The 13477-nt window shown below is 54.4% G+C and overlaps 3 non-coding genes across 3 annotated transcripts; 2 read left to right on the top strand and 1 right to left on the bottom strand.

Annotated features, from left to right (window-relative positions):
* The first annotated feature begins 3067 nt into the window (after nt 1-3067).
* On the top strand, nt 3068-3157 carry TRNAY-GUA (transfer RNA tyrosine (anticodon GUA)). Its single transcript is given in 2 exon segments — nt 3068-3104; nt 3122-3157. It is a non-coding gene; the product is annotated as a tRNA-Tyr (tRNA).
* A 4710-nt stretch (nt 3158-7867) lies between these two features.
* LOC129499587 (U1 spliceosomal RNA) lies at nt 7868-8031 on the bottom strand. Its single transcript, XR_008662409.1, has one exon. It is a non-coding gene; the product is annotated as a U1 spliceosomal RNA (small nuclear RNA).
* A 5039-nt stretch (nt 8032-13070) lies between these two features.
* On the top strand, nt 13071-13234 carry LOC129499574 (U1 spliceosomal RNA). The gene has a single exon (XR_008662400.1). It is a non-coding gene; the product is annotated as a U1 spliceosomal RNA (small nuclear RNA).
* The last annotated feature ends 243 nt before the right edge of the window (nt 13235-13477 follow it).

Here is a 13477-nt window from a genome sequence, read left to right as displayed (position 1 = left end):
CGCCCTTCAGCCTCCTCCTGCCCCCCAGCACCCACTCGGGGCGGCCCCACCCGGTGCCCTCTGGCGCTTTCTGACTTGGACCCTGTCAAAGATAATCGCAGCAGACAATAGTTCAGGTGACAGGAGGGGAAAGAGCTGAGCTCCGTCCCCAATCGTGCAGAGCTGATGTGGCCGTTTGGCAGCAAGAACGCGGGAAAGGGGGCTCAGGCCAGTCGGAGAAGTGAAAAGTTCCCGATGGGGGAGGTCAGTACAACTGCTGGTAGGCAGCTGGGTTAGTGAGCTGGCAGCTACGGAAGTGGGGATGCTCTCCTCCCTCGGGGACACGGAGGTGGGCCCTGTCCTTCCCCCACCACCCTTCAGATGCCCTCAGAAAGAGGGCTTGGGGGCCTGTGTCAGCTGTTTCACGGATCTCTCCGCTGGCGGTCCATCTTAGGGGCAGAACCTTGTGCTGCTACAAGGTATGCTGGAGTCTGGTCAAATCTCAGCGAAGGACACAGTCTGGAGGGGTGGTTCTGTGCGGAGGGAGTTCTGCAGTTCTCAACCTAAGAGATCCTGCTTCCGTGATCCAACAAGATAACTCCACACCTCCCCCTGACTGAACCCTGGCTCTTGGCCCCGGCCCCCTCTTTTATATTCTCTCTCTCTCTTTTTCCCCCCCTCTTTCATATTCTCATCTCCTCTTTGATGACACTGAGAGTTTGTCCACTTGACAACTGTTTGTTGAGTATATAGGCTGTGCCAGATGCTTCGGGAATTGGTGCCAGAAGGGCCTCTTGGTGCTCATCATATTTTGTAGAAGGGGCAGGGGGAGCGGGAGAAAACCGCCAGTGGACACACTAGGTAATTCAGTGGGGTTGTGAGGGGTTAGGAGCTGTGAAAAGCCAACGTTGAGGAGGGAGAGGGCATCAGGAGTTGAGTGGGGGGCAGGCTGCTGTGGAAAAGGAAGCGGGGTGATCAGAAGAGGTTACAGTGAGACGGTGCTGTATGAGCAAAGGCTTGAAGGGGGTGAGGCAATCCGTCATGGCTCCCTGGGGAGAAGCACCCAGAGCGCAGAGATGGGCTAGAGCAAAGGCCCGGGTAGGAGTGTGTGTGACTAGCAAGGGGGCCTCGGGACCAGAGCATCCTTGAAGAATTGTACAAAATTAAGTCAGAGAGGGGACTAGGTGGGGGTAAGATCATGAGGGTCTTGTAGATCATCGTCAGACTGTTTTCTTATGGCCTTCCTTCCTTCCTTCCTTCCTTCCTTCCTTCCTTCCTTCCTTCCTTCCTCCTTCTTTGAGAGAGAGCGAGAGAGCGCGAGTGAGCAAGAAAGAGAAACGGGGAAGGGCAGGGGCAGAGGGAGGAGAGAGAAACGTAAGCAGTTCCATGCTCAGCGCAGAGCCCATCACAGGGCTCGATCTCATGACTCTCAGCTCATAACATAAGCCGAAATCGAGTCGGACGCTTTACCCACTGGGCCACTCAGGCGCCCCTGCGTGGATAGTGTTTTTATTCCACTTGGAAATCAGCTATTTGGATGTTCCAATACTGCTTTAACCGCCTCACCTCTTGGCGTCTCAGTTCCGCCTGGAAATCCACCGCAGGTACTGGCTGCTGCGCAGATCCCCTTGGGCACCGACGGCAGACACTCTTGGACTTCCACCTCTGCTAGTGCCGTTCGGGAGTCCAGCCCCGTGTAAGGGGTCCCCTGGCCTTTCCCCAGAACGGACCGTCAGGCATCTCAAGCGCCCTCTCCACTCGTTGCAGGCCATTGTTAACACTTTATTTCTGAGTGAATCAAAAGAAACCCTTTTATGTGTTTGTTGTGTCTATTTTAAGTAGGCTCTAGATGGGGGTGCCTGGCTTGCTCAGTCACCTGAATATGGGACTCTTTTTTTTTTTTAAAGATTTATTTATTTATTTATGATAGACAGAGGGGGGCGCAGAGACACAGGAGGAGGGAGAAGCAGGCTCCATGCAGAGAACTCAACGTGGGACCCGATCCCGGGACTCCAGGATCGCGCCCTGGGCCAAGGGCAGGCGCCAAACCGCTGAGCCACCCAGGGATCCCCCTGAATATGGGACTCTTGATCTCATCTCGGGTGGTGAGTTAGAGCCCCATGTAGGGTGCAGAGACTACTTATAAATAAAAATCACACCAAAAAAGTAAGCTCCACACCCAATGGGCGGAGTGGGGGTGGGGGGCGGGGAGTGGCGATCTCACTGCCCCAAGATCAAGAGTTACCTGCTCTAGAGACTGATCCAGCCAGGCACCCCTGAACTGATAGGTTTTGAGCAGAGGAATGGCTTGATCTGAATCCTCCACTTCCCGCTCCCCATTATTATTTTTTTAAACAATAGGAATAGTAAATACATAAAATAAAGATAAGAAATCTCGCCGCAGGGGCGAAAGCAAAGAAATCAATCAAGGATGCTATTGGCTGGGCAGCCAGCCCCGGTGGCGCAGCGGTTTAGCGCCGCCTGCAGCCCAGGGTTTGATCCTGGGGACCGTGGGTCAAATCCCACGTCGGGCTTCCTGCACGGGGCCTTTTTTTTTTTTTTTTTTAAGGATGCTATTGGCTTTGAAGGGCGGGCGGCATAGCCAGAAAATGTCATTTTGGCCTAAGGATCATTTTGAACTAAAGGCATTTAAACACCCAGCAGGTAGTGAGGCGGTCGCAGCCGCCTACCTGGTGCGCGCCTTGTGGGGTCCCGGGAGGGGGGGCCTCCCTCCCTCCCCCACCGCCCGCGTGGGGCTCGCCGGCTCGCCAGCGCGCCCCCCCACCCCCGGAACCGGGTCGTCCCCACCGGTAGAAAGCGGAGCCGGGAGGGGGACTGAGGCAGCGGGCGAGAGCGCGAGCCCAGGCCGCGGACAGTCGTCGACCCGGGAGGCCGGCCCGGGCCGGGCAGCTGCCGAGCGCAGGCACTCGCTGCCCCGCGGGGACAGCGGCGCGGCGGGCGGCGCGGGGGCGGCTCCTTTCGCAGCGGCTCCCACCGCGCCGCGAGGCAGGCGGGGGCGGCGGCACGCCAGGGCGGTGGCCTCCGTCACTTGGAGAAACGGTAACGACCCAGGCGTGTGAGCGCGCACCCTTCGGTAGCTCAGCTGGTAGAGCGGAGGACTGTAGGCTGGCTAGGCGCGGACATCCTTAGGTCGCTGGTTCGATTCCGGCTCGAAGGAGGTGCCTGACGCTTTTGCGCCCTCCGGGAAGCCACGGCCTCTGCCCCGCGCCGGCCCTGGCAGCCTGGCGTCGTCGTCTTCCCCCAGGCCCAGGTCGGGGGAACCTTTAGGGGACAGCCCCCTGCTCAGCCGCGCGTGTGCTGTCGCCAGGGGCACACGCCTGCGCCTTCTTCCCGCAGCCTACCTACACGCGCGTCCCCGCGCCCTTTCCACTCCTTTCCCGCCCCCGCCCCAGACAGACAGCAGTGGGCAAAGGGCTTGTGCCTTCGGCCAGCCCCCGAGGCGGCCCGGCGTCTGGGCGCTCGTGAAAACTGTCCCTCTCCACCTCGGTCTCGGTCTCCTGCCCCCACCTCCCGGGGCGGGGCGGGGCGGGGCGGTCCCTGCTTCCGTCCCTCCCAGCTGCAGGCTCTGTCTCCCTCTTCCCTGCCCCTCGTATGGTCCCGAAAGATACAGACTTACGCAGACAGAAGACCGCCTGATCTACTTGGCGGGACGGGACTAGCACCTCAGGGTGCTAGTTCCCAAGCCATTGCCCACCGCGCGCTCGCGTCGAGGCGGACGTTGGCCGAAGCGAGATGCCGCGGGGGCCCCCACGGGCCTGGGCCTGGCCGTGGTGATGAGCAAGAACCTCGGAGGCGCCTTCAGGTCTCCGGTCGACGGGAGGCCCGGGGGTGGCCCGAGGACCCTCGAGGCTTCCCGTGCCGTTGCACCTGTCCCTGCAGCCGCGGGGGGGCAGTGTTCCCGCCCACAGAGCAGGGATGGCCCGCACGCCGCGCCACCCCCGCACCTCCGAAGTCAGCCGGGGCGCCGATTCTCCTGCTACGTGTGTGCGTGTGGCCCGGGGAGGCAAGACAGACGCAATGCTTCCACCTTGTCCGCTCTCCGGCCTCCGACCGCTGGGGTCTCCACCTGCAGAAAGGGGCAGGGGGGAAGGAAGGGGAGACTGGCCCCCAAAGCGCAGACTTAGAGCTGAGGGAGAGCCGGGGAGTCGGGCGATGAGGGCTGGAGGCAGGGCGCAGAGACTGGGGGTGGCGGTGGGGGTGCGGTGGGTGCGGGTTGGACGGCTGCCCTCTCGGACCCGCACGCAAATTCACCCCCTTCCACGGGCCGCCGGCGGCTGGGCCCTGACCAGCTGGCTGGCCTGGAGCCAGACCCTTCAGGCTGTACTGACAAGGCCTGAGCAGGAGGATACGGAGGCGCAGCCGGAGAGCCCCGGGGAGAACGTGGGTGGGCTTCGTTCGCTTGGAGACGGAGCCGGGCTGTTGGGGGTGGTGGGGGGAGTGTTCTCCTCCTGCCTGTGGGAAGGAAGCTCCAGAGGCTCCAGTGCAGCTGGAGTGCATGCCCGGGGGGGACTGGCAGCGGAACCGCAGTGGGAATGTGGCCCTTGAGGCCTCGGGGACCCAGCCGCCGCCATCCGCGGCCTCTGAGCCCACAGGCTCCTCTTTGGTTTGGGTTCTGCCTCTCCGCCGGGACACTGCGTTTCCCCACACGCCTTCCTCTCCCGGAAGGCTCCTCCTGGTTCTCTCCCCAACCCAGCCCCAGTCCCACTGCTCACCAAGAAGGACTGAAGGGGACCCTCTGCGGGTTCAGGAGGCCCTGCCGCGCGCAAGTCCAACAGGTGACCTTCAGGAAGATGGTATGGCTTGGAAGTCGCCCAGAGACCCCAGCCTCTAATGTCACCGTCTACAGAGACCAGCAGACAGGGACCGAAGAGGAAACCTTAAGACCTTCATGGGACGGGCCCCCATCATCTGCGATGAGATGCAGAGGTGTGGAATGCCCGGCGACCTAGCTTTGGTGCTTTGGGGAAGTAGGGTGAGAGGTGGCGGGGGAGGGGGGGCGGCGGGTTTTGGTGACCAGCCAGTGCAGGTGTGGGCCCCAAGCATGGCCGATCCTTCCTGTCTGGGAGTCATGGAGAGCAGTGGGCGGCTTCCAAGGTACTCCCTCCCCCGCCCCGTCCTTGAGGGTGCAGGGGTGGCGTGGCGGCACACTCAGTCAAGGGAAGGCTATGCAGATGCGGCCTGCTGTGCCTCTGTGGGACCTGCGTAGGGTGGGTGAGTGGTCTTGGGTGGCACACACTAGATGGGATCTGAACCGTGTGTTAAAAACACATGGAGCCGGGGCAAGGAGTCCCATCTGGGCACTGGTGTTCTCTCCTTCTTCCTTTGAGTGCAGGGCCTCTCCAGGAGATCCAAAGAATCTTGACCTATTCCAGGTGGTGGCCACCTCTGTCAAAGGAATCCAGGTCGGTGGCCAAAGGAGGGGCAAAGGAGCCAAGCCACCAGAAGGGCCCCCACGGCTGGGTCTCGATGGGCCTCGTCAAGCCCGGAACGTGTAGCTGTGTCAAAAAGTAAAGAAATGTACAATGACTGATGTGGGCGTGTCAAGCACACCAGAGCCAGTTTGAAAGGCTTCCCACCGGCCAAGGCAGGATAAGACAATGATAACAATGGATGTAACATAGGTGCGGAGCCTTGTTAAACTGGCGATGCAATGACACACCAGTATCCGTGAACATTAAGCACCAGATCTTGGTCTTCAAACAAATAAAATAAAAAGCAAAAGGGACCAGGGCTCCTTGGAGAACCACCCAGCCACTTCTTTGGGTCTTCATTTTACTATGTGGTCCTCTATGTACACGTAAAACCCCGTGTGCTTTCCTCCTGTTATTCTGCTTTTTTGTCCATTTAATTCTAAGGGCCTGCTGGAGACCCGGAAGGATCAAAATAAGGCTCTGGCTCCCCTACAGCTTGACCCAGGGTGAAGCAATGCACGAGCAGGAGGCAGGCATGTGAGAGCAGTTAAGGCGCATACCCCTGACTTACCTTTTTCTGATGTCTGTAAGATGATCCCTCCCATTCTTCCAAAGCGAGAAGGGGGTGAAGGAGACTAGGTTGGGGGCTGATGGTGTAGACCAGCGGATCCTCCCCGCTGTTTTTTTCACAGCTCTCGTGGAGGGGCCCAAGCAAATGACCTTCAAAGACACTACTGTTGAAAATGACCAAGGAGTGAGTGTTTCCAACTCTGTGATTTCTCTGTAGGAAGGATACAGTGTTATTAATCTTACCTGGACTCAGAGCTAGAATCTGGAACATGGTTGGAATCTACTTTTTAAAGCCTGAGATCAGTAAGTGAATTCATGAAGTATATTAAAAGCCCATTACACAGCCATGCGCTATTCCAGCCAAGTATGAATGGAAGAGCCAACAAAATAAGCAAGAATGCCTGCCCTCAGGGAAGTTAGGTCCCAGTGGGTAAAGTTAGAAAACCCAAATATACACTGTGTTAGATCCGTGCTTCTCACACGTCAATGTGTATAGAATCAACTGGGACTCCTGTTAAACTGGCGATTATGATTTGGTGAGTTGTGCAAAGGTGAAGCCTAAGATGCCGCATCCTTTGGGGCAGGGGGAGCGGCAGAGGGTGAGGGAGAGGGAGAAAGTTACGCAGGTTCCACTGAGACCCTGAGATCACGACCTGAGCTGGTATCAAGAGTCTGAGGCTTAACCCAGTGTGCCAGCTAGGAGTCCCTAAGATGCTGCATTCTTAAGCATGCCCCCAGGGTGGCAGGTGACGCTTCTGAGACTGATGGTCACTGGACCACACTAATGAAGGTTTTGATAAAGCCTTGATAATAATTCTGCAGGAAAGAAGATGGGCAGGAAGAAGTGTTGAGTTGAAAAAGGATTCTCAAATAAAAATCTTAAAAAAAGAAGAAAGAAGAAGAGGAGAAGGAGGAGGAGAAAGGAAGAAGAAGAAGAAGAAGAAGAAGAAGAAGAAGAAGAAGAAGAAGAAGAAAAGAAAAGAGAAGAGAAGAGAAGAGAAGAGAAGAGAAGAGAAGAGAAGAGAAGAGAAGAGAAGAGAAGAAGAAAAGAGAAAAGAAAAGGCAGCTCGGGTGGCTCAGTGACTTAGCGCCTGCCTTCGGCCCAGGCGAGATCCTGGAGTCCCGGGATCGAGTCCCACATCGGGCTCCCTGCATGGCGCCTGCTCCTCCCATTGCCTGTGTCTCTGTCTCTCTCTCTCTCTCTCAAGAATAAATGAAAATCTTAAAAAGAAAGAAAACGCGTTCTCCTGGTTTGGGTTTAGAACACAGGAGCAGGGCAGCCCAGGTGGCTCAGCGGTTTAGCGCCGCCTTCAGCCCAGGTCTTGATCCTGGAGTCCTGGAATCGAGTCCCGCGTCGGGCTCCCGGCATGGAGCCTGCCCCTCTCTCGGTTTGTCTTTCATGAATAAGTAAATAAGATCTTAAAAAAGCAAAGAAACCCACAGGAGGTTTGCTGAAAGCGACTTGCCTCTTACTATGTGAGTCTTTTCAAAGATACCGAAAACACTGAAAGAAAGGAGTTCTTTCTTTTTCCTAAAGGATATTATTTCTTTATTGTTGAGGAACCCAGAGAGAGGCGGGCTCCGTCCGTGCTGGGAGCCCGATGTGGCTTTCAATCCCGGAGTCCAGGAGTCCAGAGTCAGGCCGTGGGTCGAGGCAGACCCGGTCACCGCTTAACCACCCAGACACCCCGAGTAAAGAAGTTCTTCGCCAGATACAGACACAACCGAAAGCGAGCACCTTCCTGGGTGGTCACAAGGACAACACGGGGAGGGCGCAAAGGCTCCAAGGATAACTCGAAACAACGAGAAGGATCGAGAAACGATGCGCGAGCCCTCCGACGCGCACGCAGCTAGTAGCAAGGTCTGATTTTAGGGACCGGAATTACCAGGGGAAAGCGCGAACGCAGTCCCCCACTACCACAAATTATGCAGTCGAGTTTCCCACATTTGGGGAAATCGCAGGGGTCAGCACATCCGGAGTGCAATGGATAAGCCTCGCCCTGGGAAAACCACCTTCGTGATCATGGTATCTCCCCTGCCAGGTAAGTATGAGTTGCTCCCCACCCCGACGCACACACCCTCGCGCTCGCCCCACTCCTTACACACGGTCACTTCACGCCCGCCGCCTCCGCACCCCGGCTCCCCGCGCCACCCCCGCTGACACCGGTGCCCACCCCACGCACCGCCTCCGGCGCCTTTGTCTCGCCCCACGCGGGCCCCGCGGGCCCCGGCGCTGCCGGAACCAGCGGCCTCTGCGCGCCTGCTCATCTGCATACGCCACGCCTCCGTCGTGACGTTTCCCCCCCCCCCCCCCCCAGTCCCCAGTCTTTGGCCGCGGCGGCGGCGGACACCTGGAGGGCAGGGGGTCGGGCGGCCGGGAGGCGGCACCCGGATCGGAGACCCGAGAAGGAAGGCGGGGTCCGCTGGAGCCCCGCGGGAGTGGTGGTGGCGGCTCAGGGCTGGGGTTCGGTCTCGCCTTCCTTTCCGCAAAGATTACACGCAATACGCAACAGACAGTCGTCTGTCTAAACGTTACATACCAAGATGAGAGTTTTGTCACCGATTTAACATGACATTTGGTTTACCCGGGCCGCCCGGTTGGCTCAGCAGTTTAGCGCCTGCCTTGGGCTCAGGGCGTGATCTCGGGGTCCCAGAATCCAGTCCAGCATGGAACTCCTCGTGGGGAGCCTGCTTCTGCCTCTGCCTCTGCCTCTGCGTCTCTCGTGAATGAACAAATAAGATCTTTAAAAAAAAAATTCTTTTACCCCTGATTATGACCTTTCAGATTATGTAGTAACCTAATCTTGCAACAAGGAAAGGAACCTTTGAACAGGACCCCAGGCAGGGCAAGGAGTCCCTTCACAGAGTAGATGTTGGGCTGGGGAGGAGTGTTGAACGGTCTCCCGAAATCTAATGAACAGAAATGTCCCACTTCCATCCTGCCGGGTTAGGTTACCTCTTTCACACTGCCCACACTTGTCCTTTCCTCTTGTATACGAGAAGATCCTTTCTGGGTATCGAGTGGAGGTAAATATGAATATCCTCTCCCGATATGAGCAAGATGATTGAATTGTTTGTGTCCCTGGATAATTGCTGCTCCGGAGCAGAGCAAGGCAAGAGACGGTCAGCAAAGGCTTCCCTGAGGTTCTGGCAGCATAAAGATCCGAGGAAATGTAGCATAGCATCCTGTTGGGTTGAAAAAAGGGAACATTTTCTAAATGAAGGAATTCACATTGATACAATATTATTCCTCTACAGGCATGATTTCACTTCCATCAATTGTCCCAATAATGTCCTTTACAGCAGAGGAAAATTCAAAATCGTGCATTGCATTCAGTTGTCACCCCGCCTCCCCCCCTCAAGATTTTATGTATTTGAGGGGTGGCTCAGTCAGTTTAACATGTATTTGTATTCGGATCAGGTCACGATCCCAGAGTCCTAGGATGGAGCCCCACATAGGGCTCGTTGCTCTGCAGGGAGTCTGCTTCTCCCTCCCTCCCTCTCCTCTCTCTCTCTCTCTCTCTCTCTCTGTCAAATAAATACTATCTAGTGCACATGCACAAGCGGGGGGGGGGGGGGGAGGAGCAGGGGGAGGGGGAGGAGGAGACTCCCTGCTGAGCAGGGAGCCCAGTTGTCAGGTCTCTTTAACCGACTTTACTATGAGATAGCTCCCAGGTAATTCTTTACGTTTCATCTTGCAGGCATTTCTGAAGACTACAGGCCAGTTATTTTGTAGAATATCCTTCAATTTTTGAGTCGTCCTATGTTTCCTCGTAAGTATATCCGGGTATGTATTTTTGATACCCACAGTACATAAATGATGTTGTGTTGGCTCACGTCCTTCCCCCAAAAATGTTGAAGTCCTAAGGCCCGGTACCTATGAATGTGACCTTATTTGGAAAAAGGATCTTTGCAAGTACCATCAGGTTAAGGCGAGGTCACTAGAGTAGGCCCTAATCCAGTGTGACTGTTTTCCTTATGAGAGGAAAACGCCAGGTAAAGATACTTGCAAACGGAACACGATGTGATGACAGAAGCAGGGATTGTAGTGATGTAGCTGCAAGCCGAGGATTGACCGTGACCGCCAGAAGCTAGGAAGTAGCAAGGAAAGACTCTACTCAAAGACTCAGAGAGCATGGTCCTACTGGCACCTTGCTTTTGGACCTGTAGCTTCCAGAACCGTAGGAGAACACAACTGTGTTCTTGGAAGCTACCCGCTTTGTGGTAGCTTTTTTTATGATGGCAGATCTAGCAAATTAATACGGTGTGCTCCTCTGGGCACCACCTTCGGAGGCCCAGGAAGCGAGTTTGTTCAATTATTGGTGGTATTAACGTTGATCGCTTAGGGGCGTCTGGGTGGCTCCGTGGGTTAGGTGTCTGTCTGACTCTTGGTTTCAGCTCAGGTCAGGATCTCACCGGTCCTAGGATCTGGCCCCGCATCAGACTCCGCACTCGGGCAGTCTGCTTGGGGGGGCCCAAGCAAGTGGAGGGAGGGGCAGAGAAAAAGCATCTTCAAGCCAACTTCCCTCTGAGTGCCTGAGCCAGTGGGGGCGGGGCGCTTGATCTCAGGACCCCCGAAATCATGACCTGAGCCGAAACAGAGTGGGAACGTTAAACCGACCAAGCCACCCAGGCACCCCTAACACAATAGTTTTAGCGTCCTTTGAGGACTCTTGCGTTCTAATTGACAAATGTTGATCTTCTAATTCCATCATTCATTCTCCATTTATTAGTTGGCGTTGCAGTGTACGGAGGAACTTTGCCTCCTTCCCTGTGTACCATCCATATGAACTCATGGTGGTTATTTCATTCAGTTGTTTGTAACCAATAACTGTTTTTAAATTTATTTTGATGTTCAGATGTTATCAGATTGGGCCTTTGAAAGTCGGTTCAGGGTGGCTACTGTGAATCACTTCTCGGCCTCTTGGCTAAGATCAAGTGCAGCGTGGCTGCTGTGTCCTTTGACACGTCCATACGATTATTGGAGCATTTCTTTATCTTCTGGCACGAGATGTTCCTGGGTCACTTTGTACCTTTCTTGACTCCTGAAAAAAATCTACTTTTCCAGAGGACTGGTTCTTTTAATTTTTTATATACTTTTTAATTTTTATTTTTTTAAGATTTTATTTATTTATTCTTGAGACACACACACACAGAGAAAGAGAGAGAGAGAGAGAGAGAGAGAGAGAGATAGGCAGAGACCCAGGCAGAGGGGGAAGCAGGCTCCATGCAGGCAGCCCGATGAGGGACCCGATCCCGGGACTCCAGATTCACGCCCTGGGCCGAAGGCAGGCGCTAAACCGCTGAGCCACCCAGGCTGCCCGGCCTGGTTCTTTTTAGTGGAGAATGGCATTTAGAAAGCAAGATCCTGGTAGGAGGTAAGCTGAATGCTGTCTTTCCTTCTAGTCCCCTTTGGTGGATAGAGGTAAAAAAGAAAGAAAGAAAAAAAACCATATGTATGTATGTATGTATGTATGTATGTATGTATACCCGTACCTGTTATATTAATTCTATTAAAAGAAATGAGCCCATCCCAATACCGTCAATTTCCACTTTCAGTTTTACACACAGGGATTCCACCACCTCCTATTTGGATCTGTTTTCTCTGGCAGTGAGAACCTTGACTCCCCAATCTCCATTTACTCATTAGCTTAAGCCTACAATACATGCAACATTGTTACAGAATTGTTCCACAGACATAGCTATGAACTACAAACCTCTGCAGTTCTTGTCTCTGGACAAGGTGTTTATGAGATGTTTATAGTCAGTGTACTGTGTCCAAAAGTCATTTCACTAGGTTATTTTTTATTTTTTTTTCCTATTTCAGTGGGGTTTATACTACTCGTGAGACAGTTTGTTTCAGTCGTGCTTATATGCAATTTTAGGGATTTCCGCCCTGCAATTTAAAAATACAGGTAAAGCATTGATAGAGTTCCCCAAATCAGAATTCACAAAGAAGGTACGCTCAGTAAAGCATCACTCATCACTCTTTCTATTCACCCCGCCCCAACTGTCATCAGTTCTGGTTTATTATTGTCTTTTTGAAAGACTGTATACTTTTCTTGTTTTCACATTTTCCCTAGACAAACGGTAGCATATTATATATGTTTTTGGAGTTATATATATATGTTTTTGGAGTTATATATATATGTTTTTGGAGTTATATATATATATATATATTTTTAAGATTTTATTTATTTATTCATGAGAGGCAGACGCACAGGCAGAAGGAGAAGCAGTCTCCATGCAGGAAGCCGGATGAGGGATTTGATCCCAGGACTTGATCCCAGGACTCCGGGATCACGCCCTGGGCCGAAGGCAGGCGCCAAACCGCTGAGCCACCCAGGGATCCCGAGTTTATTTTATTTTATTTTATTTTTTTTTTACGTAACATAGTTAGCGTGTCATCCCCAGAGAAACGTACAGGTCAAGGAAACCTGCCCTCACCTGCTGGAAGCCGCAGGTCAGCCAAAGAAAAAGTAGACACCCATGGAGGGATGACTGTCCAAAAGACTATTTCTCAGTGGCAAAAGGTTAGAAAAAGATAATGAGAGTGTCAAACGCCTCAGTCTGGTCTTAAACTACAACCTGGCGTGTGGGGAGCCTGGCTGGCTCAGAGTACAGCAGGCGACTAGGAGGCAGAGCTCAAGCCCCCACACTGGGTGTAGAGGTTACTTGAAAACAAAACAAAACAAAACAAAACAAAACAAAACAAAACACCAAAAATCAAAAACCGGAACTATAAACTAACGCTTATTTTCGCTTAAAAAAAAAAAAAAATCAGAGCAGATCCCGCCTTGTCGTCTATTTTTATGTGCAGGGCGCCAAACACAAGCCAGAGAACCGCGGGACAGGGGCGTGGCGTATGCAGATGAGCAGGCGCGCAGAGGCCGCTGGTCCGGCACCGCCGGGGCCCGCGGGGCCCGCGTGGGGCGAGACAAAGGCGCCGGAGGCGGTGCGTGGGGTGGACACCGGTGTCAGCGGGGGGTGGCGCGGGGAGCCGGGGTGCGGAGGCGGCGGGCGTGAAGTGACCGTGTGTAAGGAGTGGGGCGAGCGCCAGGGTGCGTGCGTCGGGGTGGGGAGCAACTCATACTTACCTGGCAGGGGAGATACCATGATCACGAAGGTGGTTTTCCCAGGGCGAGGCTTATCCATTGCACTCCGGATGTGCTGACCCCTGCGATTTCCCCAAATGTGGGAAACTCGACTGCATAATTTGTGGTAGTGGGGGACTGCGTTCGCGCTTTCCCCTGGCATCTGGGTGTTCAACAGCAGCTCGGTTGTGCTCTTTGTGACTTTCGGGTTCTTACGGTTCTGCTTTTGCCGTCGTTGTGCGTTCTTACCTCGAGTCTGGGCGTTCGCCGTGTTCTCTGCGGCGTGCGCCCGCCCGGGCAGCCGCGAGCTTCGGTCCGCTGTCTACGGCCTTCTGCCCACGGCTTGACGCTCGAGTTTTCTTGTTTGTTCCGTCATGTCGGCCGCGCTTCGGAGCCTTCCCC

This window comes from Nyctereutes procyonoides, unplaced genomic scaffold, assembly GCF_905146905.1.
Source record: "Nyctereutes procyonoides isolate TBG_1078 unplaced genomic scaffold, NYPRO_anot_genome, whole genome shotgun sequence".
In the NCBI taxonomy this organism is placed as follows: Eukaryota; Metazoa; Chordata; class Mammalia; order Carnivora; family Canidae; genus Nyctereutes; species Nyctereutes procyonoides.
Note: the sequence above shows the minus strand (reverse complement) of the source record. Positions and strands in the feature narration are given on the sequence as shown.